The sequence below is a fragment of the Aotus nancymaae genome, unplaced genomic scaffold (assembly GCF_030222135.1).
Source record: "Aotus nancymaae isolate 86718 unplaced genomic scaffold, 86718_ANA_hifiasm-v0.15.2.pri h1tg000099l, whole genome shotgun sequence".
Taxonomy (NCBI): Eukaryota; Metazoa; Chordata; class Mammalia; order Primates; family Aotidae; genus Aotus; species Aotus nancymaae.
The window spans coordinates 7,245,545-7,269,503 of NW_026988514.1; the positions used below are offsets into that span (position 1 = coordinate 7,245,545).

Here is a 23,959-nt window from a genome sequence, read left to right on the forward strand (position 1 = left end):
TAAAACTACGTTTTTAAATCATGACAGATTTCGTTATTCAGTAACTGAAGGAATGTGACCTCCTTCCATCATAGCCTTTTGGTGGTGGTTTTTTTTTTTTTTTTTTTTTTAATAATACTGGTGTAAGTTTCTGAATGTATGTAAACACATAATTACTTAGCTTGATTTAACATTCTTCATAGATAATCTGTTTCCTGGGATTTTCTTCAAAGCTTAAAGAATATAAAGTGTCCTTGTTATATTTGTCACAAAGAGCCTGTACCAAACTCCTAATCAAATGAAAGCAGCCTTGAATATTTCATAAGACTACAGCTAATGTCTTTATCTCTCTAGCTTTCGAACCTCTGATATGGAGTTCAGTGGAAATTTAACCTTTTTGGACTTCTTCCCTTGGTGACTCACAGTCTCTGGAATCATAAGGTCTGCATTACTTTACAGCTGAATTTAATTCATGAGAACTATAGGAGCAAAAAGGGAGCTAATCAGAGTCACTAAAATATTGAAACGGATAATTGTGACTTTTAGATTTGTATGGAATATGTGGAATTTCTCCCCCTGGTTTGGTTAATGTGTGCTTTTGAATTGGGAAGGATGTTGAGGGTCTCATATTTATGATTTGTAAATAGTGCATATCCCAAAGGACAGATTACTCCAATTGGAATTAGGCACTTTGCTCTTATATGCTGGATCAGTTACCATAGAATATCAGTCTTAGTTGAGCCCTCTGTGCAGTAGATCACTGATAAAGTTAGAGTTGTTACTTTGTGTTTGCAAAACACTATCTGGATTGTATTTATTTATGTACTAGACAAAGAGGTTAGAAGCTGTAGATACTCAAAAGTGAATATTCAGTAGATTTATATTCTAATAATGAAATTAAGCTAGTTCATAGTTTGTCCTATAACTGTAACCCTTTATTTGGGTCAAAAAGCAGTAGCAGCTATTCCTTTTAAATGTCGCTTTCATAATCTAAAAAGCTATTGTTAGAGGAATGAAAATAATGTTTTAATCTTGCCCATGATTTATATCTCACTTTATCAGCTAGCTCTAAAGTGTTTTGGGTTTTTTGTTTGTGTTTTATTAACATAGTTCAACGTGATGCCTTGATTTATAATTCCTGTTAAATTAATTTACATTTATTCTTCTTGTGTTCCTACTCATTAAACATACATTCTGTAGTCCTTCTGAGTACACTCTGAACACTTTTATCTACATGTAACATTTCATATTTAACCCTGGAAGGACTATTGTAGTATTTTTATCTGAAGATTAAAATAATGAGTAAATAAAAACAGAATGTTAGATCTGTTTTTCAAATTTATGTACTGTTTCAATGTAGAGCCTATTTAAACAAGCGGTAAACTTGGTCATCAAAGACTATAGATCCATTGGGCCTTTTATGTGAGGGGGTGCCGTTAGTGCTATGGTTTACCAAAGATTGAGCCAATATTCATGTTGATGTACCATTTACTAGTCAGACCCAATTCTGTGTGTGAGACCTTCTAGTTTATTAACCAGTGTGACCACAAATGACCAGAGCTTGGACGTGATTATCCCCTGGGCCAGCAGCGCCTTCTCTAAAGTCATGAGCTCAGAATTCCTTTCCTACTACAACCTTCTGATTTTCTATTCCCTTATTCCTGCTGTGCTGTTTTTGTTTTTTTGTTTGTTTGTTTGTTTTTGAGTCCCCACTACTTTCATCCCTTTTCTTCTGGTCCACTGTGTCTGAGGTTGTATTACGCAAATATTAATACTTCCATAAGTAAAAGGTTGAATGGTTAAGGTGGAGGAATGCACTGCATATTATATCCTCCTTCTGAGAATAGCTCTGAGGAGTCTTACAGTAAAGAAACATACTTAGTTTTATTTAATTAAACCTTTTTTTCCAAACTTATTTATAAACAGCTTCCATGTAACAACTTTTGACTTCCTTTGTAGCTAGAATTCCATGGAGCACACTTTGTGCAGCACAGTTGTGATGGGGAAGGGAGGGAAGGAAGAAGAAATAAAGGGAGAGAGAAACAGAGGGAAGGAGGGAGAGCGGGAATAACAAATCTTACTGATAGGCCTTGCTAAAAGTTCATGTTATTGAATCTTAACTAGGCCTTTGTTTCCTGTTGCCATCTTTTATCTGTTTCCTCATTACTCTAGGATTCTAAACCTTTTCATTGTTTTCTGACATTTACTGACATTCCACTATCCATCTGCTCCTACTTCATACCTTTCGGAGAGATTCAAGGACATCTGAAAGGTAAATTCCTTCAGTTTCTTCATTTAAGGATTTCAATGTACTTCATGCTTCTCTTTCTTGTTATCTCAAAGGAAAAGCTAGTCTTATTCCACTTCTCAAGTGCACCATGTTCAAAACAATTATACTTTAGGATATATGTATTATTGTATCTTTTCTGGCCTCGTCTCTCTTTCCCTGCTGCCTGGTTAGTGCTTGCTTGACATTTAGTGTTCAGCGTGACTTTCACTTCTGCAATTGACTTTTTAAAAGATTTTTTTATTAGACTTTTTTGTTGTTGTTGTTGAGACATTGTCTTACTGTCCCCCAGGTTGGAGTACAGAGGCACAGTCTCAGGTCCCTGCAACCTCTGTCTCCCGGGTTCAAGTGATTCTCCTGCCTCAGTCTTCTAAGGAGCTGGGATTACAGGCAAGCACCACCTCACCTGACTGCTTTTTATATTTTCAGTAGACACACAGTTTCACCATATTGGCCAGGCTGTCTGGAACTCCTGACCTCAGGTGATCCGCCTGCCTCAGCCTCCCAAAGTGCTGGGACTATAGGCATGAGCCACTGCACCCAGCCTAGTATTTCTTTTTTTAGAGCAATTTTAGATTCACAGCAAAATACAGAGATTTCCCATATATCCCCCACCCCAACACAAGCACACCCTCCCCCATTATCAATATCCCCCACCAAAGTGGTGCATTTGCTACAATTGATGAACCTACATTGAAACATCATTACCACTCAGAGTTCTGTAATTGACTTTTTACAGTCATCTTCTGTAAGCTTCCTTGTAGGAGGCTATGATTTGTTCTTTGTCATGTCCCTAGCACTTAACATAGTGAAAACTTTCAGTACCACTTAATGCAGGTTACACACAAATCTTTTTTCTGCCATTCTCTCTCTGTCAGCTTCTAATTGCCTGTTGGATTTTTTCAACTGGAATTCCACAAGTACCTAAAACTAGCCTTGTCACCTGTTTTCCAAATTCTGTCAGTGAATGGTTCCACCATTTATCTATTCATTCACTCAATCCAGAACTTGTTAATCATCTTAGCTGCCCTATTCTGCCTCAGCCACCTTTTTCTGCTGATCTACCATTTCCTCATCTTATAGTACAATGTCATAATTTTACTTCCTAAACACTTCTTGAGTCTCACATCTATTTCTGTTACATTTGTCTTCTCTATACCATCGTTGTGACTCAGCTGGTATATTGTAACAGTCAGCTAGCCGACCCCTGTGTGCAGTTGCTCCCTTCAAATCCATCCTTCATGCTGTTCACACACAGTGAGCTATCTGAACCATAGATCTTAAAGCCTTCCATGGCATTTCATCTCTTTTCAGCTCTATTGGTGATATTTATGGCATTCTGTGACCTTGCCTCTGTCCACCTCTCCAGCATCATTTCATGCCACTTTTCCTGCTCTAAACTTGATAGTCTAATGACATTAAATTACGTGTGGTTCTCCGTCATGCTGTTTGCTTGCTTCTTAATCCAGCCTTCAAGACTCGGGGCTCAGTTTTTATCTCCTCTGAGTAACCTTTTTTTGTCCTCTCGGCCTCTACTAAAAACTCCTCTGTGTGCTCACAGTAGTACCTGTGCATACCTCCATGTGCTTATTACATGAGGCATTATATATTCACGAAATGCCTGAATATTCATGAGGCTGAACTTCTCCAGGGCGTCTTAGTATTTTCTAGCTCATGGCTGATGCACAGTTAATGTTTCTTGAACTGAGTTCAGGATATTCAGGGAGAGTAGTCCAGCACACAGAAATGTGGGCCTTGAGCCACAATCAGTTACTGAGAGATTTAGGAATTATTTATCTAAGGTGATAGTTGACCATTTTTGATTGGTGATTGGTAGAGAGAAAAGGTAAGGCTAGTATGCATAACCTTTATTATAGTCTTCCCCCTGCCCCACTGTTTTGCTCTGTCCCCCCAGGCTGGAGTGCAGTGACATGATCATGGCTCATTATAACCTCAAATTCCTAGGCTTAAGTGATCCTCCCACCTCAGCTTCCAGACTAGCTGGGACTGCAGGTGCACACCACCACACCTACCTAATTAAAATTTTTTTTTTGTAGAGACATAAAATTTTTTTATGTTGCCCAGGCTGGTCTTAAACTCCTGGCCTTAAGCAGTCCTCCCTCTTTGGGGCTAATTAAAATTTTTTTTTTGTAGAGACATAAAATTTTTTTTTTGTAGAGACATAAAATTTTTTTATGTTGCCCAGGCTGGTCTTAAACTCCTGGCCTTAAGCAGTCCTCCCTCTTTGGCCTCCCAAAGTGCTGAGATTACAGGCATGAACCACTGTGCCCAGGCTTTATACTCGTTGTGTAGCATTTTTACGCTAAAATGTAGTAAATTTCTAGAGGACAGACACCTTGTATTATTTGTCTTGGTGTTTATTTTTCACAGTGCTCAATCTAATGTCCTAGGCAAAGTGGGTGTTTAATATGTTTGGACTAAGAAAATACACATGACTAGAAGTCAGTAGAAGGGAGAGGCTATTCTCTTTCTTGGATTTCTGAGTTCCGTAAGTTCACACTTCAGGGGCTCATTTACCTCTTTAATTCCCTATGTACAAGAGGAGGATGAACGCCCCAGATGATAGATTGAACCTGACCTCTTAATGTTTTATGTGATGTAACTATGTGCCACATCAGTCCTCATATGCCTTCATTTTTATATAGGCTATGAAACTAAAATTATTTCAAGAGGAATATTTGACCATTTTCATCCTTCTTTTAAAATGAATTGGGGTTACCAAAAGTAGCCTGATGCAGTTGAATAAAATTAGGTGTACTTTAAAACCTCTAAACAAAAAGCTGCAAATTGAGTCATCTGTAGTTGTATCTACATACGTCTGAAACCTCTGAATCTTCTTTCGGTTGCCCTGGTGACTATTTCATTGGAGTGGTACAGAAAGAAAGACTACATCTGTGGAGTCCAAACAATAGCTAGTATCCACATATAGCTATTTAAATTGAAATTAATTAAAATGAAATAAAATTTAACATTCAGTTTTTCAGTCACAGTAGCCACATTTCAAATGCCACATATGGCTGGTAGCTGCCATCCTGGACAGCACAGATATAGAACATTTTCATCACTGCAGAAAGTTAGATTGGATAGCAATGTACTAGGTCATCCCTAAGGTTCCTTCTGCGTCGGACATTATATTTCTACAGGGAAACCTGCTCACATGGAACTTCTGAGATTTCTCAACATTATTTGACTGCATTTTGAATTTTTTTAGATTGGATATTACATAGAGTTGTTGAGTAGAACTTGTCCAATTTTTTAAAAAGATTTTTTCATTGTAATAGCATTTGTTTTAACTACTAATGTATTTGCATTTTTAATCTTTCTCCAAAGAATGCACTTCCAGGGAGTGTCCTCAAGCCTTTTAGGAAAATTAGTTTTGTTTCATCCTTAATAAAAGTGAAGTTCAGACTATAATATTATTATTTCATACTGGATAATTTAATAATTAAATTACGAATTAAGCAGTATAATATGTATGTATGGACATTACTTGATTCGCATGGCACATTTTAAAAATAGTGCTGTGAGTGTGCTAAGCTGTCATTGAACTATCTTAAAAATTATTTAAGTCTGGGTGTGGCAGTTCATGCTTGTAATTCTGGCACTTTGGGAGGCTGAGGCAAGATGATGGCTTGAGCCCAGGAGTTCAAGACCAGCCTGGGCAAGATGGCGAGACCCCAGCACTACAAAATTTTTTTTTTTAATAAGCTGAGTGTGGTGGCATGCATCTGTAGTCCCAGCTACTTGGGAGGCTGAGACAGGATGACCCTTGTGCTCAAGAATTTGAGGCGTCAGTGAACTGTGATTGCACCAGTGCACTTCAGCCTGGGCGAGAAAGTGAGATCCCCATCTCTTAAAAAATATATTACTTAAAAATAAGTATTTTTCAAAGTACTTCTTAGAGTTCAAAAAACCTAATTATTTACAAGTATAAACTATAATAAAAGATTGCAGTTGTTGCTTACCTGTATTTCTTGGACAGATTACATCCATTTTACTTCTAGGGCTAGAAAACTTATATCACCGTTAGCTGTTTCTCTGAAATCTTGTCATGTTGAGTTTGATTGCCTGTCTATAAAGATGGATAATAGTGTGACTATATGGTATTAAAAGTATCCGTTGGTTTGGACGTAATAGCAATGTGGTTTGGTGGTTGTTTGCAAAAGTGATTGATGGATATGGCCATGTAATCATGCAGTAATGGAAGTGAGAGATAGGAAAGACCTGTCAGAGCATCTTGTGCCAGTGTGGGTTTGTTTCCTAAGGAATAGTCATTTACCATAACAGTACTGAGAAGTAAATTATTTGGAGGCATAGGATAATGAGGGTGGATTATTATGTTTTATCTTTTCTAAAGTAAGAATTCTTCTGTGTATTTTATTAGCATGAAAATAGTGATTGTACAATAAATACTGTTTAAAGAAGAGTTTCCTTCATGTTTTATAAACCGACACAATTCTATTCTTCATGTTTAATGAAGTTTGTGTAGGAAAATAGTGTGACTGTTTTTTATTAGAGGCATATTTTGTTCAAGAATTGGATGAAGATAGTCTTCCTAATCTGATTGTGTTCCCAGACTAGTTGTTAATTATTTGGAATTACGAGTCATGATGGTGAAATTTCCACCACATCCAGAAAAGCCTGTAATTTTAACCCTCTGGTGGTTTGTTTTCTGAAGTGAAAAACTAATGCAGAGTTCTGTCACTAGAAACACAGCAGTGCATAGGAGAGACTGGAAGTAAGGTGGTGGTGAGGATTGGCAGGAGGACTCTTCTCCCTTCATTCCTCCTCCTTTGTCCCTGTACTAGCTGGTGACAGCTGGGCCATAGGAGTGGAGACTAAGAATGAAAGGAGATTCCATTGCTTAGCACTCCTTTTCCTCTTTCCCCCCTTCTGTTGGCAACCCTTGATGGGGAGGAAACAAAATGTCTATTTAGCAGCCCAGTTATCCCATATTAAGCAGCTATCAAATTAATGTAAGGACACCTGCAGGTTATTTCCAGCGTGAATTACAGAATACTTTAAAAATTAGGTGTATCTCATTTATCTATCGTTAGGGCAAATCATTTCAAGTGCTTATAATGAACTAAGATTTTTATCAGCATTTCTGAGATTTGAGTCATAACACTTTGAAAATTCATAGGGAGACTTTTAATAGCTGTTTGAAGAGGAAAACCAAATCAAACCAGAAGGAAGTAGGGGGGCAGGGTGATTCTCAGCACAGCCCTTTGCATGTGTCACCACAGTTGCCCCCTGGATTCAGCCTTTCACATTACTTTGCCCTCTGTTACCACATTGATTTTGTACCTCTCCATGCACAGTCTTATTTAGGTCCATGAAGTAGTTAGCTGCTAATTGGTGAAATATGCCTTCTTAAATATGAACATGTTAGCCTATTTCCTGAAAACCAATTGGAGTTTATTAAAAATGGAGACCATTTTTATTGAAGCCATAATTGTCATGGGCGATACACATGAGAGATCACCCTGTGGCTGGTCTGTCAGACTTTCATGAGCCTTCAAAAATTAAGAGGAATGAGTGAGTGTTTTCTTGTGAGCTGTCACATCATTCTCTTCAAGGTGTCAGCCTGAGTTGTGCACAGATAAATATTAGAAATGTTCACCTTCTCCAGCTGATTTTTTTTTACCCTTACATAATTTAGTAGTATGATTGCTTTTCCTCTAACATTTAATTTTTTTGTACTTTCAATTTTTGAAATGTGAGCCTGTGTTTTAGACTTGGGAAACCTTAGAGGTAGCTCCAGTATAGAAAGCTCAGCCTATAGACAGTTTAATTAACTTAAATAAAACAAAACTATAATTTTTTGCTAAGCAATAGAGTTTCTGAATGGCGATGGAAAGGAAGAGGATGAGCTTTGTAAAATCAGCTAACCCAGATAGAAAGTGTCAGTTAATTTAAAATATTTTTATTGACAGTGTTACATATGAGCATCACTGTTGTAGGAATGGTGAATCAATCATAAATCTTAAAGGAACGTCTAGTAAGGGCTAGAAGGCACGTTCATAAATAACAACAGAAAGCAGAAAGTCTTAATTGTCTTGTGAAAAAAAAAGTGCAAATAAATTACAAGAGGGAGAATTACTTTTTAGCTGGAGGGGAAATTTGGATAGACTTGAAGCAGACTGTTGTTTGAGCAAGATCAAAAGGTGGGATAAGTTTTGGAGTTAAGGAGGGAAGATATTCCAGGATCGTATCTGTAGCAGCACAAGTAGATAATATAGAATAGTGAATTTCTGAGTTTCCTATTATGTAGGAGGCACAGAAGGTAGAGTTAGTGTGTGTGTATGTTATATGTGTGCTGAATGAGACTAGATAAGCCTCTAGGATAAGGGAGCTTGACTGTTAGTTCAAGGGATTTATTCTGTATTGAAAAGGTATCAAAAAGCCATTCAAAGCTTTGAAGTGGAGCAGAAGCACACCAGAGTATACTTGGGCAGAAACTGAAGATGGGCTATCAGCAGAGCAGCAGTTAGATTATTGTAGTAATCTTGATGAGACTGGATGAGGGGCTGAGGGTAGTTTAGTAGTGATTAAGTTGAGGTAATAAATAAGTGAGATCCTGCCGGATCAATCAATATAGGACTTGGCAGTTAATTGATATGGGGGTGATAAAAGAAGAAGGAGGCTCTAGAAAGTTTGTGAATTACTGGCCCATTAGATATTAATACTTTGCATTTATATATGGAGCTTTAGAATTTATAAAACACTATTATATCTGAGAGCTTTCATAACTCTTTAAGTTATAGTACATTATCCTTATTATGGATGAGGAAATAAATAATTTAGGGATTTTTCTGTGGTTACTACAGAGAGTAAATGCAGATCTGGGCCTATAACTAGTCTTCTAGTTTCTTGGCCAGTACTTCTTTTATACCCTTTCTTGTGAACCTAGTCCTGATGTTTTTTTGATTTTTTTTTTTTTTTTTTTTTTTTTTTGAGACAGAGGCTCGCTCTGACACCCAGGCTGCAAGATCATGCAGTGGCATGATCTTGGCTCCCTACAACCTTCGTGTCCCGGGTTCAAGAGATTCTCATGGCTCAGCCACCCAAATAGCTGGGACTACAGGTGTAGGCCACCATACTCAGCTAAGTTTTGTATTTTTAGTAGAGATGGGGTTTCACCACCTTGGCCAGGGTGGTCTCGAACTCCTGACCTCAAGCGATCCACCTACTTTTGCCTCCCAAAGTGCTGGGATTATAGGCATGAGCCACCACCTCCAGCCACCACTAAGTTTCTGAATGTGGGCAAATTGCTTTGTTTCTTGGAGCTTTAGTCTCTCTAGATGTCCTTATCCTTTCTATGCAAGGAGACTTTGAAGATAAGATGCAATGTTTTTGGTTTTATCAACTCTTTATTCAGCAAATAATGAGCACTAAATACTATGCTTGGTACAGGGGGTCACAAGATGTTTAAAATAAAATCTCTGCTTTTTTTGTGTTTCACAGATTGGAGGACAAAAATGCAGATAAATAATTGTAATAACTGCAGTAAGTGTTCTAATGCAAGTATGTGCATTTAGCTCTAGAGTCATAGAGTAAGGGGTAGCCAGGCAGTCAGTGAAGGCTTCCCAAGGAGATGTAGACTAAGTCCTGAAGCACAATTTGTGGTTTAATGGTAGTAAAATGTTAAACAAGACAGAGAGTAAAATAAATGTATCATCATCATCATCATCATCATCACATTAGCTGTTATTTGTTGAGAAGCTTATAGTTCTGACCACATCTCTGCAAGATATTTTCATTTTATAAGTGAGAAAATAGGTTTAAAAGGTTGTGATTTGATCATAGTATATGATGAAGTCAGTATGGTACATTAGGGAGGTGCAAATAGTTAAGTATCACTGGAGAATAGCACATGAGTGACAGAAAGGATAAAGATAAAACTGAAAAAGGGACTCAAGTATACTATTCTAGATATTAAAAAATAAAAATAATAAAACTAGTGGTTTCATGACAGTTAAGGTAGACTATTTTAACATATATGAGAGACAAAGCATACCTAGTAAAATATGCCCAATTAAACATTGGTCACTGTGTAGGCCAAGATGTTTTCACTGATCAATTCTCTCAAACATATAAGGAAGATATAATACTAAGTTGACAGAACGCAGAGAAGAGAGGAGTAGGAAGCATTTTCCAACTCATTTATAAAGCCAACATACCTCCGATACTAGTATGTGACAAAGATTTTATAAAATACTAGCAAGTGAAATCCAGAAATATGTAAAAAGGATAATACATCATTACTTAGCAGCGTTTATCTCAGAAATTCAGGATTGGATTTATATTTTTAAAGCCATATGATTATTTTGATAGATGTGGAATAAGCACTTGACAAAATTTAGTAACCATTCAGAATAAAGAACTATTAGCAGGCTGGGTGTGGTGGTTCACACCTGTAATCCTAGCACTCTGGGAGACCGAGGTGAGCAGGTCACCTGAGGTCAGGAGTTTGAGACCAGCCTGACCAACATAGTGAAACCCCATCTCTACTAAAACTACAAAAATTAGCTGGGCATGGTAGTGTGCACCTGTAGTCCCAGCTACTTGGGAGGCTGAGGCAGAAAACTGCTTGAACCTGGGAGGTGGAGGTTGCAGTGAGCTGAGATCATGCCATTGCACTCCAATCTGGGCAACAGGGTAAGACTCTGTCTCAAAAAAAAGAAGAGTATCTATGAAAAACCTGCTGAAATCATGCTTCATGGTGAAATATGAAATGCTCTTCCCAAAGATTGGGGAAAAAGCAAGAATACCCACTCTCTTCATTCTTATTAGCATTGAAGTAGAAATCCTAGCCAATGTAGTAAAGGAAGAAAAAGAAATAAAATGTTTGAAAGTCAGAAAGAAAGAAGTAAAACTGTTTCTTTTTGCAGTTGACAGTGTTTGTTTATGCAGAAAAACCCAAGGAACCTAGAAAGTAACTATTAGAACTAATATATTTAACTAATTTGTTTAGCAAGACATAAGGTCAGTATACAAAAATCATATTTTTATATACTCACAGTAAATGAAATTTTTAAAATTTCATCAAAAATGGCACTAAAAAACATAAAATACTTAGAAATAAATTTAACAAAAAATGTATAAGACCAGTGCCTTGAAGACCGTAAAACATTGCTGAGAGAAATTGAAGAAAACCTGAATAATAAAATATATACCACGTTCATGGACTGGATGGCTCAGTGTGGTTAAGATGTCAGTTCTCCCTATGTGCAGTTCCAATCATAATATCAAGCAGGCTTTTTGTAGAAAATGCAAATCTGATTCCTAAAATTTATGTTGAAGCACAAAGGACCCTTATTTACAAAGAAATTGTAAATAAGTAGGACAGAGTTTGCAGACTTATATTGTTTTGGTTGCTTACAATAAGACTACAGTAACCAAGACAGTATGTGTAGTGAGTTGAATAGTGTCCCCCAAAATTCATGTCCACCTGGACTCTCAGGATGTGGCTTTATCTGGAAATACAGTCTTTGTAGATGCAACTAGTTAAGATGAGGCTACACAGGATTATGGTGTACCTTAAATCAATGACTAGTATCCTTATGTGAGAAGGAAAGGACACAGAGACAAAGACACTGAGGGAAAAAGCTTATATGATGATGGAATTAGAGACTGAAGTGATGTATCTGAATGTAATGGAACCCCAAGGATTATCAGAAGCTACCAGAAGCTAGGAAGAGGCCAGGAAGCATTCTTCCTTAGAGCCTTCATAGGGAACATGCTATTACCAAAAACTTGATTTCAGATTTCTAGTCTCCAGAACTATGAGATAATAAATTTTTGTTGTTTTATGCCACCTGGTTTGTGGTTCTTTGTCACAGCAGCTCAAAGAAACAAATATAGTGAGATACTGACATAACAATCAAGTTGATCAATGGAACCAAGTAGTAAACCCAGAAACAGATCTATGTTTATACAGTTATTTGATTTTCAACAAAGGTGCCAAAGCAATACAAGGGAAAAGAAATGTCTTTTCAACAAATGGTGCTGGTGAAACTGGATTTCCATGTGGGCTTAAAAAAAAAAAAACCCCCCTTCCCACACACTATACATAGAAAATAATTCTAATTCTAACTGTAAAAGCAAAAACTATAACGCTTCTAGAAGAAGACATCTTTGTAGCTTAGGAGTGGACAAAGATTTCCTAGGACATGGGAAACATTAGCTATAAAAGAAGAAATTCATAAATAATTGTGATGAAAGGACATTGGGAAAATAGGCAAGCTAAAGACAGGGATGCCAGGCTCAGTGGCTCATGTCTGTTATCCCAGCACTTTGGGAGTTCAAGGCAGAGGGATTGCTTGGGCCCAGGAGTTCAAGACCTGCCTGGACAACATAGGGAGACCCTGTCTCTACAAAAAAAATTTTTTTAATTAGCTGAGCATGGTGGCACATGCCAGTTGTCCCAGCTACTTGGGAGGCGGAGGTGGAAGGATCACTTGGAGGCCAGGTGTTGTGGCTCACACCTGTAATCTCAGCACTTTGGGAGGCTGAGGCAGATGCATTGCTTGAGCCCAGGAGTTTGAGACCAGCCTGGGCAATATGGCAAAACCCGGTTTCTATTAAAAATCCAAAAATTAGCCAGGCATGGTGATGCACACCTGTAGTCCCAGCTACTTGGGTGGCTGAGGATAGGAGGATCAATGCCCACGAGGTCAATACTGCAGTGAGTTGTGATTGCATCACTATAATCTAGCTTTGGTGACACAGTGAGATCCTGTCTCAGATAAATAAATAGAAATAAATAAATGTTAAGACAGGGAGAAATATTTGCACAATTTTTATCTGACAAGGGACATAGATCCGGAATATATAAAGAACCACAATTGAAAAATAAAATGACAGCCAACCTTATTAGAAAATGAGCAAGAGTTTAGAAGACATTTCACAAAGGAAGGTATACAAATGGCCAAAAAGCACATTAAAAAATGCTTGATATCATTTGTCACTGGAGAAATGCCAGTTACAAGTAGAATAAGATATTAATTAGCATACAGGCACTAAAAAGGCTAAAATTTAAAAGACCAAATGTAGGTAGAGATATGGAGCAATTGCAACTCTAATACTTTGTTGTTGGGAGTTTAAAATGTACTACAATGTTGGAAAAAGGTCTGGCTGTTTTTTAGAAAACTAAACATATATTTACCCTGTTACCCATTAATTTCACTCTTTCTGTACCTACCTATGAGAAATGAAAATATATGCACCTAAAAGGATTTGTAGAAGAATGTTTATAGCAGCTTATAATAGCCAAAACCTGAGAACAGCCCAGGTATCTATCAACAGAGAATGAATAAACAAATTGTGGTGTAATCATACAATAAAATTTTTGTGTTTTTAGTAGAGATGGAGTTTCACCATTTTGCCCAGGCTAGTCTTGAACTCCTGACCTCAAGTGATCCATCTGCTTTGGCCTCCTAAAGTGCTGGGATTATGGGCATGAGCCACCACGCCCAGCCTGAACCCTAGTTGTTGATATGCAAGCTGAAGTGATGGGGTGGAGTTTACTGATGCCTGTAACTTACCCCAAAATGCATTTAAAAATGCATTGATACATGGTTAGAAGAATGGACAGATGACAACATGACAAAAGCAAATATAAAATGTTAATCATAGAAATTAAATAGTATTTGGGTGTTCAGTATATAGTTATTTAAACTTGCTGTATTTTTGAAAGTTTTTATAATGTTGAGAAAAATGGTTATTAATGAGGAATGATTACAAAAATTATTGTACATCTCTACATTGGAATACTATGTAGCATTTATCATTGTATAATATGGAAAGACTTTAGGCTTTCTCTTAAGGCAAAAACAAGTTGCAGAAAAGTATAATATTTTTAAAATTCACATAGCAAAAACTATGTGTTTATATACACACATACCTAAGTTCTCAGAAAAAGTTTGGGAAGGAAATATGCATCAGTTTATGTCTGAAAAGAGGATAGCTTGGCAGTAGGTTTATGGGTAATATTTCTTTATTTTTTGTTTACATAAACTTTCTTCAGTGGAAATAAATGACATTTTAAAAAACATTCTGCCTTTAGTGATGTAAAAAATGCCTTTTTTATCATATTAGATGAGAAAAATATACTAAATTGAGCAACATAATTTCAACTGATAAATGCACCTTTGTAAGAGGAAAAAGAAACTTAGATGTAAATATTGGTTATATTAATATTAGGAACATAGGTCATCTGCCCACCTCGACCTCCCAAAGTGTTGGGATTACAGGCGCTGAGCCACCAGGCCTGGCCAGGACATTTTTTTTTAAGGAGCATTTCAGACATATACAAAAATAAAATAGGGACCGGGCGCAGTGGCTCACGCCTATAACCCCAGCACTTTGGGAGGCCGAGGTGGGTGGATCACGAGGTCACGAGATCGAGACCATCCCGGTCAACATGGTGAAACCCCGTCTCTACTAAAAATACAAAAAATTAGCTGGGCACGGTGGCGTGTGCCTGTAATCCCAGCTATTCAGGAGGCTGAGGCAGGAGAATTGCCTAAACCCAGGCGGAGGTTGTGGTGAGCCGAGATTGCACCATTGCACTCCAGCCTGGGTAACAAGAGCAAAACTCCGTCTCAAAAAAAAGAACAAAAAAATACAAAAATTATCTGGGCATGATGGTGCACACCTGTAGTTCCAGCTACTTGGGAGGCTGAGGCAGGAGAATTGCTTGAACCCAGGAGGTGGAGGTTGTGGTGAGCTGAGATTGCGCCATTGCACTCCAGCCTGGGTAACAAGAGCGAAACTTCGTCTCAAAAAAAAAATTAAAATTAAAATAGAGTAATGAACCTCCTTATACCCATCACCCATCTTCAGTATCACAGGCTCTTTGGGAGGCTGAAACAGGTGGATCACCTGTGGTTAGGAATTTGAGATCAGCCTGGCCAACATGGCGAAACCCCATTTCTACTAAAAATACAAAAATTAGCCAAGCATGGTGGCACGTGCCTGTAGTCCTAGTTACTCAGGAGGCTGAGGCAGGAGAATTGCTTAAACCTGGGAGGCGAAAGTTGCAGTAAGCTGAGATCATTCCACTGCACTCGAGCCTGGGTGACAGAGTGAGACTCTATCTCAAAATAAATAAATAAATAAATAAATAAAATATATATATATACACACATATGTGAGGAACATAGGATTATGAGGATATTTCCTTTTTGCTATTTAGATTTTGGAGTGGTGTACTTCTTATTGAAAAATTGTCTATTAATTAAAGTTTCATGTCCTAGACTTTTCATATAAATTTTGATTTCTTTTATTAAAGAAGATTGTTAGTAACTTTTCACAATTTAGTAGAATATAACTAGGTTTAGACCAATGGAGAAAACGGAGCAGCTTGTGGTATTTCTTATATTCATTGATTTGTGACTACTTTTTAAAAGCTGTTTGCTCTGAATTGTTTGAAAAAGATCTGTAGAAATATTTTATTTTATTGAAATTACACTGGTTTTCTCATTTTGTGAGCTACAAATTTCACTTATTAATTCAAAGTTCGGTAGTCAATATTTAGTACTTTCTATATGTCAGGTATGGTACTTAGTCATATATAAATATGTCTTTTATAAATATTAGAGCACATTTAACAGATTTATGTAGTTAATCAGGTATTCAAAGAAAGAAGAAATAAGTAAATATCTCTTTTGTATTTGTATGTTTGTAGATATTTAAATAATTTATAATGTTTTGATGTTTGGAACATTTCGTTTCTTTATTTTAGTAGCTTGTCCATGTTTCTATTTATTGAGAGAAGAAAAAAAATAGCCTCTTCACAGTCATTATGATGAGGTTGCAGTTATTACTGTCCTCCAAGGTTAGGGCTGATGTATTGGGGGTCACAGGGACAGGATAGGACTTTGTGCCATGAGATTCATGAGGTCAGTGACCACGTCTGTTACTGTTCACTGTTTTGTCATCTTCTGGCACAATTCCTGGCACATAATAGTTTCTCAGGTATTTATTTACCATACAATTGAATGAATGAACAGATCTGTAATCTAAAGAGAGGAGATAGGCAAAATAGCAGTATAATTTTGAAATTTACATATCAGTTCTGACTGAAATATATATATATATATATATAGCCAATTTGTGGGACTAGAATAAAAAGTTGCTGCACACACACGAGATCAAGACACTTACTGCATGTAATTGTCTATGCAGACTATCCAGTAGAGGGCAGGGTTTTACTTGTGAGAGAATTTAATACAGCTTTCTTTTTTACCATCATGAAATGCTTAACTTCCTTATAACCATTATTATCATCATAATAAGTAATATGTTTATTTTTCTTTAATTGTTATAGAATATTTGACCAATGGCTCCTGCTTTTCTTGAAGTTAAGAAATGATGTACATTTTAAAATAACTTTTCCCTACTTGTATCCCAGTTTGCACTGTACAGGTTATAAGGTCATGGTGACATTTTAGATTATGCATTCCATCTCAAATAGTAGTTGAGTTGCTTATGTTCTCAAATGACATTTTTAGGTTATCTTATGTGTTTCCAAAGCAACATTAGACATAAGTCTGGAGTGTTGACAGTTGTGAAGAAGTATAGTGCAATAATGCTTCATCAGATAAATAAGCAATATTGTAAAGCTTGTCAGCAGAGCACCGCAGCAGCCACTCCTGTCAGTTTGAAAAGACAAGGATGGGTACCCAAAGGAGACGTGTCAGCCTGTTAAGACGCTTAAGGTTTAATATCTTTAGGTTTAACATGTTTGAATAGGCACTTCTCTCTGTCCTTCCCACTAAGTAGAGCAAAAAACACAGGACCTTGTATGTAAAACAAACATAAGACTCTGAAAGGTAGAAGACCATTGACCAGCTAGGGACTATAGGACCCTAGGAGAGTACATGGTACCAAGGTAATACCAGTAAAGACCTAATGGGGAGCTTGAACTCTTACCCCAACCCAGCACTATCAAGGTACCTCCCCCACTTTCCACTTTGGGTACTAAAGGCTGACTGGGGAACATGAATTTTTACCCTCAGTTGCTAGTAATGAAGTAGCTGTCCCATTCTCCCGCTGGCACAGTGTCACAGAAGGCCTGCTGTGGCTGAAGATTTAAATAAGATACAAACATTCATAGTACCCCAAATATCCAAATTTCAGTATAAAGCCACTCAAAACCAGAAAAGAATCAGGAAAATCTCAACTGAAATGAAAAATGAACATCAATAGACACCAACCCCAAGAGAACACAGATGTTAGAATTATCTGACAATGATTTTAAAGTAGCCACCACAAGAAGGCTGAGCAATTATAAACATGCTTGAAACAAATGAAAAAATAGAAAGTCCCAGAAAAGGAAAAAAAAAGCTATCAAAAGAAACCTAATGAAAATTTTAGAACTGAAAAATGTGGGAGAAAGATCCAAGATGGCTGACCAGTAGCAGCTCGGGATTGTAGCTCCGAGTGAAAGTGCAGAGAACGAGAGGACGCCACACTTTCAGACAAATTTTTGTTGCTCACGGACCAGGAGATTCCCAGCGGAGGAGCCCCACGGGTCGCCAGCACGACTCTTGTGGCTGGCGCGGTGGTTTTGCTGGCGCCTCAGCGCGGCAGTTCTTGGTGCAGAGTGAGCAGGACTGGGTCCCCTTTTGGCCGATTCCTGGGCAGAAAAGCACCATCAATCTTAACACCGCTGTTTTGGCCGGCGCAGTGGCTTGCTCAGATTTCGGCGCTGGGAATCAACAAGTTGGATGTCCACTCAGAAACCTAATTTGAAAGTTGGAAATCACAAAGACGACAGGTGGATAAATTTACAATGATGGGAAGAAACCAGAGTAAAAAGGCTGAGAATACCCAAAATCAGAATGCCTCTCCCTCTACAGGGGATCACAGTTCCTCATCAGCAATGGAACAAGCCCTGATGGAGAACGAGTGCGTTCCATTAACAGAAGTAGGCTTCAGAAGGTGGATGATAAGAAACTTCTGTGAATTAAAAGAACTTGTTCTAACCCAATGCAAAGAAACTAAGAACTTTGAAAAAAAGTTTGACGAAATGCTAACAAGAATAGACAATTTGGAGAGGAATATAGGTGAATTAATGGAGCTGAAAAACAACACAAGAACTTCGCGAAGTATACACAAGTTTTAACCGTCAAATTGATCAAGCAGAAGAAAGGATATCAGAGTTCGAAGACCAACTTAACGAAATAAAACGAGAAGTCAAGATTAGAGAAAAAAGGATAAAAAAGAATGAGCAAAGTCTCCAAGAAATATGGGACTATGTGAAAAGACTTAATCTACGTTTGATAGGTGTACCTGAATGTGATGAAGAGAATGAATCCAAGTTGGAAAATACTCTTCAGGAGATTATTCAGGAAAACTTTCCCAACCTAGTAAGACAGGACAATATTCAACTCCAGGTAATACAGAGAACACCACAAAGATATTCCTCAAGAAGACCAACCCCAAGGCACATAATCGTCAGATTCATTAGGGTTGAAATGAAGGAGAAAATACTAAGAGCAGCCAGAGAGAAAAATCAGGTTACCCACAAAGGGAAGCCTATCAGACTTACAGCAGATTTCTCAGCAGAAACCCTACAAGCCAAAAAAGAGTGGGGGCCAATATTCAACATCCTTAAAGAAAAGAACTTTCAACCCAGAATTTCATATCCAGCCCAACTGAGCTTCAAAAGCGAAGGAAAAATAAAATCTTTTGCAAACAAGCAAGTACTGAGAGATTTCACCATCACCAGGCCTGCTTTGCAGAAGCTTCTGAAAGAAGCACCATACATATAAAGGAGCAACCAGTATCAGCCTTTCCAAAAATATATCCAGCTAGCATGAAATGGCAGTATTAAACTCATATATATTATTAACTGGATAAAAAGCCAAAACCCATGGGTAGGCTGTATCCAGACCCATCTCACATGCAGTGATACACAAAGACTCAAAACAAAGGGACAGAGGAAGATTTACCAACCAAACGGAGAGCAAACATAAATAAACAAATAAAAAGCAGGAGTTGCAATTCTCACCTCTGATAATATAGACTTTAAAGCAACAAAGATCAAAAGAGGCAAAGAAGGACATTACATAATGGTAAAAGGATCAATGCAACAAGAAGAGCTAACGATCCTATATATACACGTACCCAATACAGGAGCACCCAGATATATAAGACAAGTTCTTAATGACTTATAAAGAGACTTAGCCTCCCACACAATAATAGTGGGAGACTGTAACATCACAGTCAATATTAGACTGATCAACGAGATAGAAAATTAACAAGGATATCCAGGACTTGAACTCAGACCAGGAACAAGTAAACTTAATAAACATTTATAGAACTCTCCACTTCAAATACACAAAACATACATTCTTATCAGTATCATATCACACCTATTCCAAAAGTGACTATATAATTGGAAGTAAATCACTCCTCAATAATTGCATAATTCATAGGTTTAAATGAAGTATTGGTTGGCTGCTTGTTTGTTATTTTCTTCCCTTATTCCTTCCTGTCTCCATTGTTAAGCACAATTATTGGCATAAAAGAGGTTTTCAATTCCCATTTTTAGACTGCATTCTAGCCTGGGCAATAAAGCAATACTCACGTTCTCTCTCCCTCTTTCTCTTCCTTTTTCTTCCTCTTCTTCATTCTTTTTTTCTTTCTCTTTCTTTCTTCCTTTTTTTCTCTTCAAAAAAAATGTAATAACTTAATTTTTAAAATAGAATAGACAGATTTAATTTAGAATGGGGGTAATAGAGGAAGGAATCGGTGAACTTGGAAAAATGAAGAAAAATCACTCAATCTGAACAGCAGTGAGAAAATAGATGAAAATCAAAACCCAGAGTTCAGATACAGCATTTGTGTCATCATGTGGACGGAAAGAAAGGGAAAGAGGGTAGGACTGAAAAAATTTCAAAAAAATAATGGCTGAAAACTTGGTAAAAGTCATGAATCTACGGTTTCAAGAAGCTGACCAAACATTAAGTAGGATAAACCCAAAGAAATTCATGCCGAGACATACTATAGTCACATTTCTTAAAACCAAAGGCAAAGAAAAAATCTTGAAACAGCAGGAGAGAAATGACACAACACCTGTACAGAAAAACAGTTTGAATGACAGTGGATTTCTCATCAGCAAACATGGAGGCCAGAAAGAAGTGGCAGAAAATTTTGAGGACTAAGGAAAGAACTGTCAACCCAGAATTCCATATCCAATTAACATATAGTTCGAACAGAAAGGAAGGGAAAACCACAGTGTTCTCAGGTGAAGGAAAAGAGAACTTGTCATCAGTGGACCTACCATAAAATAATGTCTAAGGAAATTTCCTGAAACAGGAAAGAAATTATAAAAGAATAGTGAACATAAAGAAAGAAGAAAGAACAACATAAAGTGTAAAAATATAGTAAATATAACAAACTTTTAAAAAACTTTTTTGAATGTTGTAAATTGTGTTTGACTTTTTGCACTGTTTTCAATTGTAAAAGTCTAGTGTAGTTATCAATGTATGTAGAAGAAATATTGAAGACATTTATATTATAAATGGAGAGGGGAAAAGGAACTTAAAGGAAGGTAAAGTCTATACTTTACTGGAACTGATGAAATGTTGACACCAGTAAATGTTGATAAGTTATATGTAATGCAGTCCTTCAGCAGCCACTTTCCTAAAAAAAAATCTATTCAGAGAGATGCAATCAAAAACATTTTAGATAAACAAAAATGGAATTTTAAACTATGTTTAAGTAACCCATAGGAGGAAGGGAAAATAAAACAGATAAAAGAAATAAAATGAAATAACAGATTTAAGTTTCAACATATCAAAGACTACGTTAAACATAAATGACCTAAATTCATCTATTAAAAGTCAGAGTGAGTTTTAAAAATGACACAGTGTGCTGTTTACAGGAAGTAATTTCAGACAACAATGTAGCTGAGTTGAGAGTAAAAGGTAGCTTTATTTATGGTAGTACAAAACTGAAAACAACCAAAGTGCCTCTCAGTAGTTGAATTGCTAGACAAACTGTTACATTCATACCCTGGAATACTACTTAGTAATGAGAAGGAATGAAGTATTGATACTTGTAGTAACTTGAATGGCTCTTAAGGGCATTAAGATCTATTTTTAAAAAGTCAATTTCAAAGGACTCATATGTTTCCATTTATGTAACATGGCAAAATTTTTGAGATGGAAAACAAATTAGTGGTTGTTAGGTGTTGAATAGTGAGAGGAAGGAAGCTGAGTGTGACTATAAATGGGTGGTACAAGATCTTTGTTGTAGTGAAATAGTTCTGTATCTTGATTTTGGTGGCGGTTCCACAAATGTACATGTGATAAAATGTCATAGAATGACACATACACATTGTACTGGTATTCCTGATTTTTAGTGTGTTATAGTAATCTAAAATATAACCATTGAGAGAAACTGGGTGAGAGGTATACTTTACCTCTGTAGTATTTTTGTAACATCCTGTGAATCTATAATTATTTCAGAATAAAGAGTTTTAAAAAGTAAAAAGACAGCTTTGCAGATGCTGTCACCGCCTGGAGCCTTGTAGTATCAACCATGGTCAACCCCACTGTGTTCTTTGACATTGCCATCAACGGCGAGCCCTTGGGCCGCATCTCCTTTGAGTGCTTTGCAGATAAGATTCCAAAGACAGCAGAAAACTTTTGTGCTCTGAACACTGGAAAGGATTTGGTTATAAGGGTTCCTGCTTTCACAGAATTATTCCAGGGTTTATGTGTCAGGGTAGTGACTTCACATGCCATAATGGCACTGGTGGCAAGTCCATCTATGGGGAGAAATTTGATGAGAACTCCATCCTAAAGCATACAGGTCCTGGCATCTTGTCCATGGCAAATACCGGACCCAACACAAACGGTTCCCAGTTTTTCATCTGCACTGCCAAGACTGGATGGCAAGCATGTGGTCTTTGGCAAGGTGAAAAAAGACATGAGTATTGTAGATGCCAGGGAGCACTTTGGGTCCAGGAATGGCAAGACCAGCAAGAAGATTGCCATTGCTGACTGTGGATAGCTCTAATAAGTTTGCCTTACATTTTGTCTTAACCACCAGACCAATCCTTCTGTAGCTCAGGAGAACACCCCTCCACCCCATTTCTATCCTAGAATCTCTGCTCTCGCTGCAGTTCCCTTTGGGTTCCATGTTTTCCTTGTTCCCTTCCATGCCTAGCTGGATTGCAGAGTTAAGTTTGTGATTATGAAATAAAGACTAAATAACAACAACAACAAAAAAGTAAAAAGGCCTGTAGTCCTAGCTACTCAGAAGGTTGAGGCAGGAAGATTTTTTGAGCCCAGGAGTTCAAGGTTACAGTGAGCTATGGTCATCCCACAGCACTCCAGCCTGGGCAACAGAGGAAAACCCTGTCTTTATTTGGGGAAAAAAAAAAAAAAAAAAAAGATGAATTATAAGCAGGAAGAGTTTGAATTTTCTTTTCTTCTTCTTCTTTTTTTTTTTTTTTTGAGACAGAGTCTTGCTTTGTCACCCAGGCTAGAGTGCAGGGATGCCGTATCAGCTCACTGCACTGCATCCCCCACCTCCCAGGTTCAGGTGATTCTCCTGCCTCAGCCTCCCGAGTAGCTGGGATTATAGGTGCGTGCCACCACGCCTGGCTAATTTTTTGTATTTTTAGTAGATATGGTGTTTCACCATGTTAGCCAGGATGGTCTGGATCTCCTTACCTTGTGATCCACCCACCTCAGCCTCCCAACATGCTAGGATTACAGGCTGAGCCACTGTGCCTGGCCGAGTTTGAGTATTTTAAACAAATGCAGTAATATATTTTACACATGTTCAGGTATAGAGAAGCCAGTATCTTTAGTGCGTACTTCTAAAATCGTCAAATGTCGTCTATGAATGTATGATTTTTTTAAAATTTAGTTTTGAGTTAAAGAGGCAGATTATAAAGAGGGAGCCATTTGACTACTATAAACTCTTTATGTTTTACCTTTTTTTAAAAAAAAGAAATCCACTTTAGAAGATGAGGATTTAGCTATTATTCTCATCTTCCTCACTACCATAAATGCAAACCTCATTTCTACCTCCCCATTTTCTCACTATGGTTTTTATATTTATTTCAATTACATCAATATTCTGTTTTTTCAGTTGGATAGTATAAACACTATTCATACCTGGGTTGTGATTGGTTTTCCTCTCTTGTACAACTTTTTGTTTTCTCAGAATTAATAATTGTCTTTTGTTTACTTACTTAATTTTCTTTGTGCTTATGATTAATTAAATTCCAAACTCCCTGAATTGTAAATGTCTTTCTGTTCATTCTGAATATGTTTACTCACTATCTTAATTTTAAAAAGGGAAGTAAACATAGGTTGAGTTTTAGAATTTTCGTATAAGGAAAATTCTTAGTGTTAGAATTTACCAGCAAAATAAGAGCAAATAGTCTTTGTTACTTTTTCTATTTACACACATATGCTGTCCAGCTACAGATAAAGAAATGGTTTACCCTTATTTCAGCTTAGTTTCTGATTTTTGTCAAGAGTCTGTTTCTTCATCGGTTCCAAACACTGGTCATATAGAGCAGTAGGAAGAGCTGTGGCATAGAGATGAGAACACTTAGGTTCTTGTTCTGAGTTAGTTTTAATTGACCTCAATGTAGGATCATCAGGTAACCTCCTTGGCCTTAGTTTTCTTTTC

The 23,959-nt window shown here is 37.2% G+C and overlaps 1 protein-coding gene and 1 pseudogene across 5 annotated transcripts in view; both read left to right on the forward strand.

Moving 5' to 3' along the window:
* Positions 1-23,959, forward strand: part of PARG (poly(ADP-ribose) glycohydrolase) — a 119,686-nt gene that overhangs the window by 25,287 nt on the left and 70,440 nt on the right. The gene's annotated exons all lie outside the window — the stretch shown is intronic.
* On the forward strand, positions 10,926-22,540 carry LOC135271940 (peptidyl-prolyl cis-trans isomerase A-like; annotated as a pseudogene).